General features: G+C 40.9%; 1 protein-coding gene and 1 long non-coding RNA gene across 3 annotated transcripts in view; both read left to right on the top strand.

The window, feature by feature from the left end:
- pcdh17 (protocadherin 17) overlaps window positions 1–17,461 on the top strand; it is a 68,524-nt gene that overhangs the window by 37,031 nt on the left and 14,032 nt on the right. The window lies entirely within an intron of this gene.
- Window positions 4,422–5,424, top strand: LOC116054599. The gene is made up of 3 exons (XR_004106104.1): window positions 4,422–4,542; window positions 4,677–4,678; window positions 5,414–5,424. It is a non-coding gene; the product is annotated as an uncharacterized LOC116054599 (long non-coding RNA).

Below are 17,461 nucleotides of genomic sequence, written 5' to 3'. Positions count from 1 at the left end.
AAAAAACTGGGTTAGAGAGTGTGTTCATTTCCTGCACATTCCAATGCTTATGGCTGACCAGCCCTCACTCCAAACACCGCTCTGTAATGAGAACATTACAGGGTATTAATCCAAGTGTGTGTTCACTCATATTAGACATTGAAAAAACACACAGCCGTTAAATGCTATGGGAATGTTATTCAAGGCCCATTAAAAAAATGTAGGCGCACAGAGTATGAGGATTAGTCCAGAGACTTGGAGATTAAAAGGTAATCACTCTTCAACCATATTGTTAAAGTTTCATCCACTGTTGGGTTCAGTAAACCCTCAGTGAAATTATTATTCTTTTTTGTCAGTCTCTAGAAAACAGATTTTACATGTGCAGCATTAAACACGTTTTCATGCTGAGCTGTAGATTAAGCAGGAGATGCTTTTTGTCATTGTTCTTGTCAGAAGCCTCACCTGCAGATAAATTTGAATGTGTTTGCTTTAATGCCTTATTTGGGTATAATAGAATTCAGTAAGTGAGGCTAGGCAGTTTGATGAGTTCTCATGTTTACAGTTTATACATGCACACAGACTTGCTTGCTGTAAACACACTAGTATCCTGCATTATCGATTAAGTTCACTGCAAAAAAAAGATACCCTGCCGAACTTGCTCTACCACACGTGTAAAATATATTCCCCATAGCAACAGCAAGATAGAAAATCCAGTGTATTTATCAGCCCTATCATCACAAAAGACATGTTTCTGCTCCCAGTTGTTCTTTTTGTAATCACATGAACAACAACCTTGTAGATGTGGCGTCTGTGCTATAAATGAATTTAATTAACAGTGTGTGGCTGAGCCCCATGGCAGTGCAGCCTACTTTTTTTTTCTTTTTCTTTTTTCCAGGCATGAACCTCTCATTGAAAAGCTTAGTTAAATTTGTGATTACAGCAGACACAATTAGGCCGTTATCATAACTTTTGATGCTAAGATATTCTAAGATAGAAGCTCTGGCACTGGATTCAGAGTGTGGAGTTTTTCAGCTTATGGGTGGTACTAAGTTTTACTGAAAACAACAAACTCAGAATCAGTGCTGTGCAGCCTCGTGGTTGTGTCTTTGTGTCGGTTACATACACAGACTGACTGACATAAATAACTCCTGTGCACGATCCAAGACTGATTGGATGGGGTATAGAACAGGCTGCTGCTGTACATTTGCACTCTCCTTGTGTACATTTCTTTGCTGCATCAAGTAAATCCTGGTGGTTTTGTGCTGTGAAATGACCAACTTTCTATCTGTTAAATGAAGGAGCACTCATAATACAAGTTAGTCTGTTGTCACAGTCACAGCACCACTCTAAAAGTATGTGTGACAGAGCAGCAGAAGAGCTGTTCCAGTGTCTGCTCTCAGTGGGTGAAACATGTTGTCCAGCACAGCAGTAGGGAGGATTCTACGGAGTAGATTATAATGATACAGAGCATCGTCACTTCCTGGAACAGAGCCACTCCACGGCCATCTGTCCTCTGTCCATGGACAGCCGGGCGCATGTGCGTGTACGTGTGCGTGCGTGAGTGTACATGCGCGTGTGTTGGATGTAATTCTAGACATTAACCACATTCTTGCACATATGCTTTTATAGCCTCTTTTACTTCTACCTATCATTTTTCAGTCATATACATCATCATTCCTAACTTTCAGCACTGATTTACGTGCTTTGACAATGTCATTGGTACCAAATTTGATGATTGTTTAAGCAATTTTTCAAGTAAAAATACCAAACCGTTACTGCTGACGAGTTGCAACATTTAAATTAGAATACATTTGTTGGTTAATTGGTATTTGTCCTTGTTTGCAATATTTTATTGGCAAAAGATTAGTTGATTAATGGTGAATAAAAAAATTAGCTCACAGTATTGTAACAGTCAAAGCAGTGGGGCCATCTGTAGTTTTTGTCTCTTGAGTTGGATCTCTTTCAGACCACAAGAAACTAATCTGCCAAGAGTCATAAAATAAATGAAACATTAGAAAGACTACAGATAATCACATGCAGCGGTGGAATGTAACTAAGTACATTTACTCAAGTAATGTATTTAAGTACAAATTTCAGCTACTTGCACTTTACTTAAGTCTTTTCTTGTCATGCCACTTTCTGCTTCTACTCCACTACATTAATCTGACATCTTAGTTACTAGTTACTTTACACATTACGTATTTTGCACACAAAACACATGTAGTATTGTATGTATTTCCAGTTTCTAAAATGTGAAGATTTTTCTGTATTGAGTACATTTACTTTTAATACATTAAGTACATTTTCCTGATGATACTTACATACTTTATGTAAGTAACATTTTCAATGCAGGACTTTTACTTGTAACAGAGTATTTTTACAGTCACATGTAACAGTTTAGAGTTTAGTTTGTATGTTTTCGGGGGTTGAAATAAAGATTAAAGCTCTGTGAATTGTACTTCTTTACAGTATTTTTACATGTTCTTGTTTGCAGTCAAAAGCTGTGGAAGTGGAACTGGTGATTTTCATGCAGTGCCACAACAAGTATTCTCCATGCCTTCACTGGCTGGGGTGCATTTTGTATTTTTTATGGGCTGAGGGTTATTTCATGCTTCTATACACTATGAACCAGCCAGACCTCTCAGGTCGTCTGGGACAGGTCTGCTTGCTGTCCCTAGAGTCTGAACTAAACAGGGGGAAGCAGCGTTCAGTTTTTATGCTCCACATATCTGGAACAAACTCCGAGAAAACTACAGGTCCGCCACAACTGTAGTTGCCATTCTTTAAATAATTGTTAATTTCTTATACTGCACTGTCAATTTTATTCTCGTCTTTTATCTAGTGGTATTTTTGAACAGATAACAGACATATTTTTTGAGAATTTCTCCAACGTGGGTGTGACATAGATTTTATAATAAAATCTAAAGGAAAACTGTTTAGGATTTTGCAAAGTTTGCCTGATTAAACTAAGCCTTATAGCGACGGCTATATTGTAGGTAAAGAGAAGTACTTCCACCCTTGTTATGGGTAACAAGAGTACAAAGTCACATGTTCCTGCGGGACCCGTGGTGGATGAGATGGTAAAGAAATATGGTCCTGCCTGTTTCTATTTTTTAATTGTTTTTAACTGCTCTTTAATGTTTTATGTAAAGCACTTTGAATTGCCCTGTTGCTGAAATGTGCTATACAAATAAAGCTGCCTTGTCTTGCCTTCTCTCTCACCTATCTAGATTATAATATCAAATCAAACACCTTCAACATTAGACTTTATTATCAAGAGACAGATGGAGAGACTTTCTAACAGTGATGTATTACATATGACAAATTCACACCTGTAGGCTGTTCTCACAATTAGAGGACTTGATTATCTAATCAGCTGTTAACAATATTGTGGGAGGTGAAATCACAGAGGGCACAGATCTTTTATTCACACAACTTTGTCTGATCTCACCAAACACATTTCACTTGCAATTTCACTGCTTGCTTAATGGATTCTTGGACTCTTGTCGTGTGTGTGTGTGTGTGTGTGGGTGTGTGTGTGTGTGTGTGTGTGTATAAATGTTACTGCCATTTTTCAATACTGGAACAGTTACTTTAAATTAACAAACTGGTTGGCACACTTTTCATATTTTGTGTACCATTCTCTACCGTCTGTGCTCAGTACAAGTGGAAACCTTGCTACTGACAATGTATAATTTACAAACGTAGATCCAATGGAAACATGGAATCTGTAAGCGTGCAGTTATACAGTATATATTTTTGTATCGTTTGTTGGGACAGCCACAATAAGCTGATTCTTTCTAATTATTTTCTTGAGGTTTGGATCACTCAATGCTGTGGTTTGACAAATGTTGTACCCAGTAGGCCTGTCACGATAACAAATTTTGCTGGACGATAAATTGTCCCAGAAATTATTGCGATAAGCGATAATATTTTCGTTGAGAGACCGGAGACTGTTTTCATCTAATATAATGATAATGGCATAATAATGCAGGTACACCTTTTCAAAGATCAATAAACTTTTATTACCAAAGAATATTTAACACTGGATCTGGAAGACATTTTAAATATCCACAATAAATGAACAAAACAACCAAAACAATAAATAAAATGGACTCTCAGTCTCTGTTAACAAAAAATGCACTGGAATAAAAACCAAACACAATCAAAACGTTAACGTTACCTAAAAACAGCGTGTAGTTTCTTTTTAGCATCTCACATCACACTTTCAGTCACTATGACCACTACTACCGTCAGAAAAATTGTGCCAAAATATGAACAATAATGTCGCTGTCAACAGGCTAACGTTAGCGTGTCGGAGGAATACAGCGTTCTCCTGCACAGGAGTCAGAGGCAGAGGGACCGTCACTGCAGTGTTCGCTAACGTTAGCTAACGTTAGCTTCTTGTCTCATCTGGGGTCTGATAAACAGTAAATTCCACAATGCTATTTTCCAATAAACTGTAGCTGTCATATTTCACGGGACCCGCGTGAGTGCGGATTTCATGTCGCGGCTTTCGTCGCTGTTTGTCACTTTGCCTTAGATTGAGTGACAAGTGTACTCGTCCTGTTGTTTATTTGGTTGCCATGACTTCGCGAGTGATGACGTCCTGTCCATGTTCCAGTTGCTCACCCTAAAGGGAAGAGAGAGCGGATGACCGTTCGCTTGAGTTCAGTAGAGCAGACGGCTCTGCAGAGTCGTGTAGTTACGACTTTATGACTTTTCATAAACAACTGAAGGAGCGACGGTGTGTGGTGTACATAGCGGAAACCCTGTTGTGCATCTGCCCTATTTCTGATACCGTGGCGGCAGAGGAAAACAAACAAGCATGCAAATGGTAATTATCCCGGCCGGAAAATGTATCAAGCTCATTTTTATTTATCATGCGATTAATTAATTTATTGACTATCGTGACAGGCCTAGTGCCCAGTAATGCTATAGTGGATGCAGCAACATTATTAATTAAAGCTGCAAGCAGCGTTGGACGGGCCCTCGCTCCTCTGTGCGTGTCAGGGTTACTGACAGATCCTTGTGACCGTGCATTTGCACGGCACTCAGACACTGCAAATCATCACCAATGAAAAGGGAACTCCCTGCTGAGTTCAATGATACCTCTGATGATACACAAGACTCTACGTCATACAGTTCATTAGCTGTGAAAGGGGGCATGGCTTAAACATAGGGGGCGGGTCAAACCATCACCAATCAAAAAGGAACTCTCTGCTGAGTTCAATGATACCTCACACAAGACTCTACCTTAAACGGTTCAAAAGCCATAAAAGGGGGCGTGGTCTGAGTACATGGGCGTGGTTAAAGTATAGGGGCGGCTCAGTATCACATGTAGACCACACATTATAAGTTTCCTGTAAATCAGATGATGTTTGTCATATAAGGCGGATTTCCTGTTGCCAGTGGGGGGTGCTATGACCAAAAGTCAATTTTAGCCTGTAGATGTCCTCAGGCCTGGACACTTGTCAAACCTGAGAAATTTCGGGTAGATATGACAGTGTACACTAAAGTTACAACAACTTCTTCGTTCATCGATAAATGCTCAAAATGGCCGCCACGCCCACACCGTTTGACGGAATTTTTTTCATTTAATAACTTAATAACTTCATCTTTAAGGGATTTAGATGACACAGACCGTATTTGAAGTCCATCGGATGATATCTTTAAGAGAGTTCGTTAAAGTTTCCCTAAACACTGAATTCAGCACAACTTCCACTGACTCGTAAGATACAAGCGAAGGGCTGCTTTGTCCAGCCTGTTTCCTTTGCTGATGTGAGTGAATATTTGTGGTGCCCTGGGGCATTGTTTCCCCATGTTACACTGCATCAGGAACCAGAGAGATAAATGGGCCTGGCCTGTCCAAGGCATCAGGACTTCTTCTCTGCTCAACCATAACTAGTAATGTCCTTTCATCCACTGCCTGCAGTGCTATAGATAATGGAGTATTTGAAGAAGAGGAAATAAAACCAAGAGAGGAGATGTGGTTTATGCGATTGCAGTGGATAGGGGGATCACAAATGTCAGAAAAGAAGACAGATTTGATATCTGAAAGGGTATTAAGGGCAATAGTAGTAGGGCTTACACATGCATTAAATAAATAAACTCAAATAAGTGGATTGAAAGAATAAAAATCTAAAAGAAAACAGGGCCCAGGGCTCCAGACTGCGACCAAATGGTTTGCGACTATTTTTTGAGACAGTGCGCAAACTACTCGCACATGAGCGACCTGCAAATGTATTTCATGTTGAAAAAACGAGGAGGGAGCGAGTCTGCCAATGTGTGTGAGAGGGGGAGGGTCCGTGAGGGATTAGTCAACTGGGTGGGTAACATCATCTACACTCGTGTCTCGCATTCGCGGTGTCACACTCATCATACGTAAAAGTAAGCCATGGTGAAAGATGCACATGCTGTTGCACGACACTGTTGTCACTGTGTTTGGAAATTGTGATGTTTAAGTCCAGAATTCAGTTATGAGTGGTGATCTCATAGAGCTGCAGTTCAATTATTTTGTTTGCTAAAGAGCGTACGTTGGCGAGGTAAATGCTGCGTAGGGATAGCCGATAAGGAGTTAGCCTTAGCTTAAAGGGGTGATAGAATGCAAAACCGATTTTACCTTGTCATAGTTGAATAACGACAGTTCGGTGGGTAAATAGGACATACATAGAACCTCAAAATCCCATTGACACCTCTTTCCTCTGCAAATCTTACAACTTTGAACTTTTGAAACTGCCTCTGAAAACTGGCAAATCTCAACGAAGCTCATAGTTGACGTCAACTATGTGGCTGTACCTAATTTGGCTCTGGTCTCTATCTTTGTCACGCCCCAACATTTACATAGGCTACACCACTGATCTGAGATCAGGTAGTCTTCTGAATAGGTTGCGCACATCTCAGAAATTGTATACATTGTTCATCTGCTATTTTATCACTAAATTCACTTCTGAGACTTTTTTATGCGAGAAATCAACTATGTAGAGGTCAAATATGGGCCGTAAATTGATGGCTACTTGCAAATTTTGTCCGACTGTGTATCAGCGGCCGGTGCTGCCTGGGTGCTTTTTGTTACAGTGCTCCAACTTCATGGAATGAGTTACAAAATCAGCTAAAATTGCAGGTTTTAATTTCACATACTGAATTCAAGTCCCGCTTACATCAAATATATCAACATGTTTGCGCTTGTTTTTAAAATGTGATTTTCTGTTTTTATTTTCTTATTTATTATTGCTGTCCATCCCTGTCTGTTATTTATTGTATGTTAAAGTGTATTTTTATGTGCTGCCTTCTTGGCCAGGGCTCAGTTGTAAAAGAGATTTTAATCTCAATGTGATTTTTCCCTGGTAAAATAAAGGTTAAAAAAAAAATTTTAAAAAATTGAAATCGGACAAAAGTGTAGCTGTGATATGCATGCCGTGACGAAATTCAAACTTTAAATATACGATAGTCCAGTAACCCAGAAACGGTGACTTTGCCCTGGGTATGGAGCCCAGCAGGCTGCCGCTTTCTCGTCAGACTGTGTGGAGCTCCTGAAGTCCGACACGTCTTACCAAATTTGCAATTAGCCATCAATTTTTGTAAAACAGCCCATATTTGAGCTTTATATAGTTGATTTCCCACATAAAAAAGTCTCAGAAGTGAATTTAATAACGAAATAGCAGACAAACAATGTATAACATTGCAGTGTCTGAAATATTGGCGTTTTTCCATTACATGGTACCTGCTCGACTCGCCTCGACTCTACTCGCCTCGCCTCGACTCGGCACACTGTGCGTCCGTTTTCCATTGCAGATTTTAGTACCGCCTCAGCGTGGCTGGTCGTATGCCGGCTCGACGCACACACCAGCGCACAAGTATAAACATCAGGCCACTTGAGCTTGTTTTACAGCTTTTTCTGCGGAGGCTCCACGCAGAGCTTTCGCCATAACCTATGTAATATGTGGCCTGATGTATACATTTGTCAGCTGGTGTGTGCGTCGAGCCAGCATGTGTGTGTATGTAGGATACAGCGAAAGCTCTGCCTGGACTGGAGCCTCCGCAGAACTGAAACAAGCGGCTCCGCAGTAAACTGCCGTGACCTAACACAGAACGTGGAAGGTGTGTTGTTATTGCCACAGCCAGAAGACACATTTTGTTTCAGAAGAAGCTGGAGGCAGCAACAAAAAACACAGCTGGCTAAACTGTAAACTGTAAAAATAGCGGGTTTGTTCAGGACACCCCGTCTGTCGCTTTCACGTCACCTTTTCGGCTCGCCTCAGCTCGCTTGGAACCTCGACTGAGGAGGTACTAAAAAAAGTACCAGGTACCAGGTACTTTTTTTCGTAATGGAAAACCAAAAAAGGCGAGTAGAGTCGAGGCGAGTCGAGCAGGTACCGTGTAATGGAAAAGCGCCATATGAGACCTGCTGTCTCGTCTCCAATGTATGTGTATGTGGTTCGCTCAACCAATCAGCGCGCAGCTCATCTAAACATTCATGAGCACACCATATTTGGAAGAAAAGCTCTTGTTCGAAATAGGGCCATATTCACAGGGTAGTTAAGGGCCCATAGAATAGCACTCGGGCCAATCAATGTTACATACCCTATTAGGAAACCTTAAGGAATAGTGTGAAATACCCTAAATAATCATTATATCACCCCTTTAACGTTAGCCCTTCTCTCTTCCCCTGACTCTGTTTATGGTCTCAACCCCCGTCTGCGAGCATTTCCGGTCACTGGGGCCAGGTATGTAGCCCTCGCCAGTGTTGTAGTACTCAGTCTCGTCATAAAATTGGCCGCATTTTTACTCAGTGTTATCTCGGTCTAAGAGAAAAAGGACAGAATTTGATTTCAACACCACAGCTGCAGGGATATCACTTAATTCCCTGTGCAATCACTGATTTATTTGCATTTTTACATCAATGCTAATGTTAGCTGTGACATTTGCCACCCGCCGTGGTACAGCTTCCTCACCTGGGTGCGATAGGTAGAGATGTGACAGCAGAGACTGCAGACCACTTCTATGACAAAAAAACAACAACACATATAGGCTGCTTTGCCTGGCCATTAGCAAAAGGCACGTTACTTTATTTTTTAGTTTGAATACGCAGTTGCTGATCAAATATATAACGAATTACTTCGTCAAAACAAATAGTGCTTGTGTGTTTTGAGTTTTGTAAGCTCCTCTGTCTCTGGCTCACTCATCACTCAATCTTTTCCACACTAGGTGTTAGATACTCCCCTTTCCTTGGAAGTTGAATCACCTTAGATATGATTACTATTTTAGTTTTAACAAAAAAAAGAGAGGGAGGGACAGTAATAATACTTTGTTTGTTAATTGTGCATTTGTTAAGGACCATTCAATTAAAATGGGGCTGTGAACTAAAATATAAAATAAAAATAAAAAAAAAATTCAGTTATGGGCTACAGTGCTTCTAGTAAAAAAAAATTGTCTGGAGCCCTGGGGCCACAATAGAGGAAGGAAGAAACATGGCAACCAGTTGTGGTGATAAGATAATGAGAAGAAAGAGCTCATCATAGATGGATGGATGGATGAAGAGAGGCGGGACAGCAGGCAGGCTCAATGGGAGCTTGGCTTAAGTAGCATGGTGCCTGGCTTCCTGCACTTAGTAAGCTACTAGTTCAAATTCAATCGAAAAACCTGTCAACGTGAACACATACCCTAGTAAGACATGCCTGAACCCAGTCACATGTACACACACTCACCACAGTGTGGGCAAGTATGTCCCCGTCATCAGGCCGACCCCTGCAACTGTAATAAATATGCATTGAAGCATTTGCACCATTAATAGCGCTTTGTGGTATCTGTGTGGATTGCAATTAAAGCTAGCTGTATGAATTCATCAAATATTTCTGTTACACATGTGGCACTGTATCATAACTTTCTCACAGTGACGGAGATTGAGAGAGAGAGAGAATGTGTGCATGTGTGTGTCTTGGCAAGTGTATGCAAGGATGGCGACTGGGAGTGTTTTTCTCAGATAACCTCAGTGTGTTACTTTTTGATCCTGCTAAATTAAGATAAGGGGCTTGGTTAATTAAACTGTCACATGGCAATACCTTGAGGAATTGCGAGGCCAACACAGCTTTAATTGGGTGGCTGCTATTGTCCCTGCTCTACCTCCCTTCCCCGGGAAGCAGCCCCATAGAAGGGGAAAAACACCCTTGTGGCTACAACTGTCAAAGGATGGAAGAGGTGAAGGAGTGACGAGCTAGAACATTTAAATGAAGAGGGGTGTGGCAAAGACAGTGTGATTTGATCTAAATGTGTAAAAAGCTATGGGCCCACTCAAACTAAATATAATTTAACCCATTAAATACATGATATACTGAACACGTGATGCTTACAATGGCTCCATGACAGGCTGAGAACCAGGTTAGACTTAAGATGAGGAGCTTTAATTGTTGCTTCAGTAGGCATGAATGAGAGTTTTGTGTACATTGCAGTAATCTCTGCGGTGCATTAGTTGCAAGGCAGGTCTCAAAAGCCCCACGGACAATGTCAGCAAGCTTAAGATGCATCTGTAATTACCAGCAGCCAATTAACAACTGACCTCAACATCCCACCTCAAACCACAACAAAGATCTATTATGGAGATTTCGAAGGCTTGCAGTGTAAACAATAAGTATGATGGATCTTCATACAGAGCTTATGGGTGTCTGTTTGCCCCTCCTCTTTTGGTTTACTCACACACTTCATTGAAATTCAGACCACGGTGAGGTAGATGGTTGGATGTGTTGTGGATGTAATAGGTTCTGAAGAGAACACCACTCAACCTATATATTTTACTCCCGCCAGTTAGCGCCAGATTAACATGCGTTTTCATTTTTTATTGTTTGACTTAGTTGTAGCAAGTTGACATACTTATTAAAGCATCCTAGAGGGTAGCAGTACATTGTTTTAACTGAATCTCATTACTCTTTAGATGAAATGCAGCACATACATTTGTTCTAAGGCACCACACAATGCATCATATCAATTGAAATATCTGCAGCTGTATCTGATATAGTTTTAGAAAATAAGCATTACTGAGATTAATATGGAATCTTAGAAACATTGACTACCTTTACATGCATATAATATTCTGGTTTTTGCCCTTATTTAGAAAAAGATGATATTCAGACTAAGCTGTTTACATGGCTAAAGAAAGTAAAAATTCCACTAATATTCCCGTTTACATGTAGCTGTGCCAAATACGGGATTTTTTCAAGTTCAAGTTTACCAGCGATGGCGGACTTGTTGGACTGTGTGAACACAGCGTCCTTCTTTCATTCCTTCAACCAGCTTCTTGAAAAGGTCGGTGTAGCGATGTGTGTGCATGTCCAAAAACCTGTTGATATCCAAGTCTTTGATAATGTTTAAAAGTAGCTGTGTTTCTCCTTCTTCTCGGGTCTGCAGCCTTGCAAACTGTTGGCTAGTTGGTTTATGTACAGCAACCATAGCAACGCACAGAGCTGACCATAAGCTGTAAACAGGCAAGAGACCTAGAACTGGGCGTAAACTGTGGTAAAAAAACAGGTTGAGACACATATTCCGAATGCGCTGTATACATGTCCAAAGAATGCTTCTAAAACCCGAATAATACCGGAATATCCCACGTCTTAATCGAAAAATGCTATATTCGGAAAAAGGCCTTATTCAGAATATCCAACCGGAATATGCTGTTTACATGACCTGTATCAAATTCGGAATATTGTCATATTCTGAATAATAGTGGAATATTGGTGTGCATGTAAACATACTCACTGTGAAGGTTGATACTTCTGGAAAGTATCTTCGATAGCATAATGCCCATTCTAGGGCGATGTTTTGAAAACAGTTGTCCATCTGTCCCTGAAGGTGATCAAAATCTGCCTTGATTAACAAGTAGGAAATCTGGTTGATGGTCCCCTGTGCTGCTTCTCATCCCCTCCCAAGTGGGGATCAAAGAGGATGAAGTTTTGAGCCTAGGGATAATCAAGTTCCCTAGATTGTGATAATGCTGCTCAGGATGATCATGTGGATGAGAGCTGGTTCGGGTGTGCACATGGCTGTGGATCTGTGCTTGCGCACACTTGTGTGCCTGCGTGCTTGTGCTCAAAAGTGAAGAAGCAGACAATAGCAGAGCGAGCCAGTGAATTAGTACACAGAGACTGATGGAGAACATGCACTCTTGCTGTTGCTGTATCCAGGCAACCACATCAGGATTTAAGACATATCGAACAACAGGTGATTACCACCATCTTACTTTTTCACCTTTTGAGCTACTAAATTATGACCACTTCTACTCAAATATGAATTGGAATTTCAAGTTTTCCAATTTCACCAATTTCAAGTGACAGTAAAATCAGACAAATCCTACAGTATACAGAAGCTTATTTCATTTTGTACACCTTGTTTACTAGAAAACACATTTGCAGTGTGAAATGTAATCCAAACATTTAAATGTAGTGAATTTCTCGCAAATAACTGTGATTTAGCTAGGTTTGTGTTCTTTGCAATTTTTTCTTTTCTTTGCAACTCACAGTTTGTGAAATGACAGTGAGCTTAAGCTCTGCTTAATCTCATTTTAGTTTTAAGTTCCCTGTTGTTTCGCATGGTCTCTTCCCACCCTGATCTGTGTATGTTGTTGGTGTCCAGCTGTTCCATCGGCACGACAAGTGGTTCAGGAAACTCCCTCATTGTTCAATGACCAATCGCAAACACACCAGAATGCTGTCAATGAGCATTTTCCACCCAGTGGTTTGCATTTGCCTGCACCTGTGGTTTTAGCCCAGAGGGCAGGGGATGCAGGAGGGGGGTGGCAGAATGGGGAGAGTCTGGGCATTGGGGTGGAAATGCAGTCAGGGTTGGGATTAGGCTGTCTTTCTTTCTGTCGAGATTAAACAAAATAGATTCATTGTGAGTTTTTCCCCATTTTGTCGTGTTTTCCTCAAAATGCATCAGAGGACAGCTGAGCCTTACCACCAGTATTTGCATTTTTGTAATTTGCATGAACTCATTGGAGCTTGGAGGCAACTTACGGTTGTGTATGCATGGATCTGTGTGTGTGTGTGTGTGTGTGTGTGTGTGTGTTGTGTGTGTTTTTCTGGGCATGTGCTTTGTAATTTGACTAGCAAAATAAAGAACTTGTCCAAACCATCTAATAGACATGACTGGAAAGAGCCTGTGCTGCATTCATGGAAATCTTGCACTCGAACCAACTAGACAGTTGAAGCATTTTGCTGTCCAGCATTTACTGGAATGTTAAGGAATTACACCAACTGCCTTTACGGACTTACAACATGTTGTAACACAGTGTCATGCTTTAGTAGAGAGTCTACTGTGGAGAGTTACTAGAATAGATATACTCTGCGCTGCAGTGCTTTGCTAGCCTGGGTTGTGAATCTTATCAGGCGGAGTTGTGCTAGTGGATTTTGTGTGTGTGTGTGTGTGTGTGGGGGTGTGTACACGTGTTTGTGCGTGTGCCTGCATGTGTGTCCAGGCCCCTCTGGAGTCCATTAATCCCAAATCTAACAGACTTACTGCAGAGGCATCCTGTGATGCGTGCTGAATGCCTCCCTGGAATATTGGATGCTGTTTCCATAATATTCACTTCCCCTTTTTCTCATCAGAAATACATTGTTTTGTTCCCCCAACCCCCCCATGATGCCAGGATTGTCTACTAGGACAGGTGGCTGCTGTGTGATGAGTTTGTTTACAATTCAGGTGTGTTTTCACCACTTCTCTGATCTGTAATTTTACATCTCTGAGCTCTTTTAATCCTATTCTTATCTTGTGTAAGCCCTCTAATCTTTGACCCTAATCTTAAACCCCCACATAGAATGAGGCAACATGGATGGAGGAGAGTTGTTTTTCTCACCTTCAAATTCAATGCATACATCTGTCAAATATAGCTGGGGTCCTCTAACCTTTGGGTTTCCTTTTTCACGAGCCGAGTCTGAGAGGTATTTATTGCTAAATATTTCTATTTATTTGTGTTTTATTGCAGCGGCCTGGACTTGAACCCTGCCTATTTTAAAGCCTTGTGCTCATAACCTACCAGTCTCAGGAGTGAAACAGATGGAGAGGCAAAGAAAGTAGAAATTAGATAGTGAGATGAAAAACACATTTCTATTTGAAATGATTATCCCCCCTGAAGGGTCGACTAATAGACCGTTATTGCAGTTCCGTCAGTTTCTTTTAATCTAATCATACTTATAAACAGACGAGTGAGAGTGTTAGTGTGTGCGCATGTTTATCCATACAGAGACGCAAGCAACCAGTGTCTAGACTGCAAACACCAATTTGGCTGGGGCACGGTGGAACATCAATGCTAAAGCAATGTTACTGAAACACTAGGCATGTTCCTTAGTCTTGCATGGAGAGGAGATTGTAGTGACAGACAGACGGCGATAGAAGGAGGAGGAGGTGGTGTAGCAGAAATAGAGGAGAGGTTGGCAGGGCTCACTGTGGCTAATACATCCAAAGTGTGTCAGTTAGCTCTCTAAATGTGTTAGGCCCCGGGGCTGAGAAAGCCAACACCATCGACTCAACCTACCTCTTTCCACCTTTCCACTTAGCCTCTGTTCAACACCCGCCAATATCCTTAGGGGAGCTACACTGCTGTTCATTGGCACAATTGATCAAATGCCTACATGCTAAAGTGTACAGTTTTCTTATTGCACGTATTAGTCTCATGAGTGCATGTGCTGGAGGATTAATTAGAATGGTGCGCTGCTATGTGGCATGGCAGGTAGCATTACAGGTGGTGTGTCTTCACACTTCTTTCCCTCTCTTAGCAGATGTAGCACCCAGGCAGTCAGTCTTAGGGCAATCCCATTTTATCACAGTCTGTGATGATACGATTACTTGATAGTTTGATACTTCACACAGTATCAGTGTCATGTACAGTACAAAGAAAAAATTCAGTGATTTGACCTTACTGTATACATTTTCTGTAGAGATGATGGTGTACATTATTAATTAGCCAAACATTTGTTCCAGCAGTGACATTCCCCATTTTTTGCCAAATGGAATATTTACATATTTCTATGTTATTTACACACAAATAATACACATGGTGAAAATGCCTGACTCTATGCGTTCCAGTGAGTGGAAGAAATTTTTAGGCTGTTTGAAACCATCTGTCTGGTGTAACATCAGGTATGTGCGTAAACTTACAGCCTTTTTACACATTTAAATATACAGTCAGTATACAACAGATCTTCACAAGTGTCACAGCTGTTCTCCTGAGAAATACTGGAGGTTCTGGTGGCGGTACAGTATGTATCCCAATCTGCATAATTGAATCTGAAAGATAACATTTCAAATCACCTGCATGTTGATCAATCTGTTTGTACTTTGTACCACGATTTCCAATATTTCACTTTGTTGATGTCTGAAGCATTTTACGCAACCCTAAGTCAGCACCCGCCTTGACTAATTAATTCTTCAATGTTTTGGCCCCTTCTTTGATTGCATTAGGCTCAATTGTCAAGCCTCTTGACATGTTTCACCTACCTACCGTTGTTATTGAGTTTGTCCTGATTCGGCCACTAAGAGGAAGCTATTGCTAGTGGCAGCAAGCTATCAGATAAGCATATGGCTTACAGAATTTTCCTTTTTCTGCTTTTTTGCATGATTTTGATGAATTTATATATGTCTTAAAGCTTAGCTTCATTCTACATAAACAAACTCAACACTCAAAATTGGTCAAGGTCATTTGATACCACAGAACCTTAATGCAATGGTAAGAACAATGCTACTGTATACTGTATGTGTTGTATCACAGTAATGGTTCTGTTGAGACAGAGAATCAGAAGCAATGCTAATCCCGCTAAACCAGTACACATGGGAATGATTACTTGCACAAAGCCATGACACCCTGAGTTGTTCAAATCCCTTTTGTTCAAAAGAGAGCGACAAACAGAGAGGCAGACACACAGAGAGAGACAATAAAAGAAAGTGATTTGATTCAGCAAATGTAACAGAATTGGTGTCTGGTAGATCTTTTTGTTATTGTATGGATCATCTGAATTAAGCCTCCACAATGCTAGATGTGTTTATCCTTGTTTTAGGCCAGTTGTAAGGACAGGGCCACGGCGCCTCATTTTAGGCACTAAATCAGTAATCTAAAGTGTTGGAAATAGCATCCGTGAAGCAGTATGGTTAGAATGTAAAAAAATTGTTGGAGCAAAACACTTCAAAAGACGACCCTCTGTGAATTAGCAACAAAAGGTTTCCCTTCATTCTTTCCTTAATAGGGTGTTTTAAACCTGTTTTCTCCATGGATGGAAACAGGATTTCTGTAATGAGCTGGTGAGTCATAGATTCTCTCGGCTGAATTTTTTTTTTATTCCCTGCCCCCTCCCTTCTCTCTCTCACTCTCTCTCTCTCTCTCTCTCTCTCTCTCTCTCTCTCTCTCACTTTATTTCCTGCGCTCTCTGTCTCTCTAAATGGGCCAAGGCAACTTTCCTCGCTGTCTACTGGGGCAAGGAAGTAGATTAAGGCTATTAACATGCACAAGGATGCTGATCAGCCTTTCTGGTCTCATGTCTGGTCCATACTCTCTCCTCATGCTCTTCAATTATAGGAACCCTTCAAATACCGTGTGTTTGTATTTTTTGGTGTGTGTGTGTGGTGGAGGAAGGGTTTTTTGACTGAAAGAGCTCATTTGATTCCAGCAAATATGCCCAAATACAATCTAAGGGTGTCATGTAGCGATGAAAGCAGCAAAAAAGGAGTGCACTTTCATTCACATCTGCAAACAGTAAGTAGTAGTGAGTCAAAAGAAAACATGGTGCAGGCATGCTGTGTCTGTTTATGTTGCTTATGAGTGAACATGCGGCGATGCACACACAGTAGAGATAAGACACACACATGCATGCTATATTTAGATGACAAACTCCCATAAACCCAGGCTAAAGAGGGAAGAAATAAACAAAAGAGATGAAAAAAAAAGCAAGGCGGTCCAGAAGCATCCCCTGTCACGGTGCATTCCCCCATGTCCTAATTACACAGGCTTAGAGGAAACGGAGGATTAGCCACTGATTCACCACACTGCTCGCCTCATCTTCTACTAAGTCCCCTTCTTGTCTTTTTGCCACCCTTTGTGCCACCCTCCATGTATCTCTCCAGGTAAAGGTAGCAATATACTATTGACCTGTCGCTGTCTGTGTCTCTTTGTTCCTTCTTGCTAACATGTCTGCCTCAGACAACACAACCTAATCCCATTTTAAAAGTAGGCTGTGCAGCAGGCTTATTTTGTTAGCTTTTGTCATTATTTTATGTTCAATAATTTGGACACTGTTTACATCAGTAATATATAGGATCACATTCTTGTGTGCATGCTTTGTTTTGTATGTATGTAGTGCACGTGTTGGCAATGTGTGCCTGTTTATTATGGGGTAAATATGTGATTGTTAGCTTTAGCCAAATGTACCACCTGGAGTCTGTCTATTCATCGGTGAATACACTGAGTGGGTTTTGTTTACATCATTTGTATCATGTAGAGACGAGC

Source organism: Sander lucioperca, chromosome 3 (assembly GCF_008315115.2).
Source record: "Sander lucioperca isolate FBNREF2018 chromosome 3, SLUC_FBN_1.2, whole genome shotgun sequence".
Taxonomy (NCBI): Eukaryota; Metazoa; Chordata; class Actinopteri; order Perciformes; family Percidae; genus Sander; species Sander lucioperca.
This window is presented reverse-complemented; position numbering and strand designations above follow the sequence as displayed.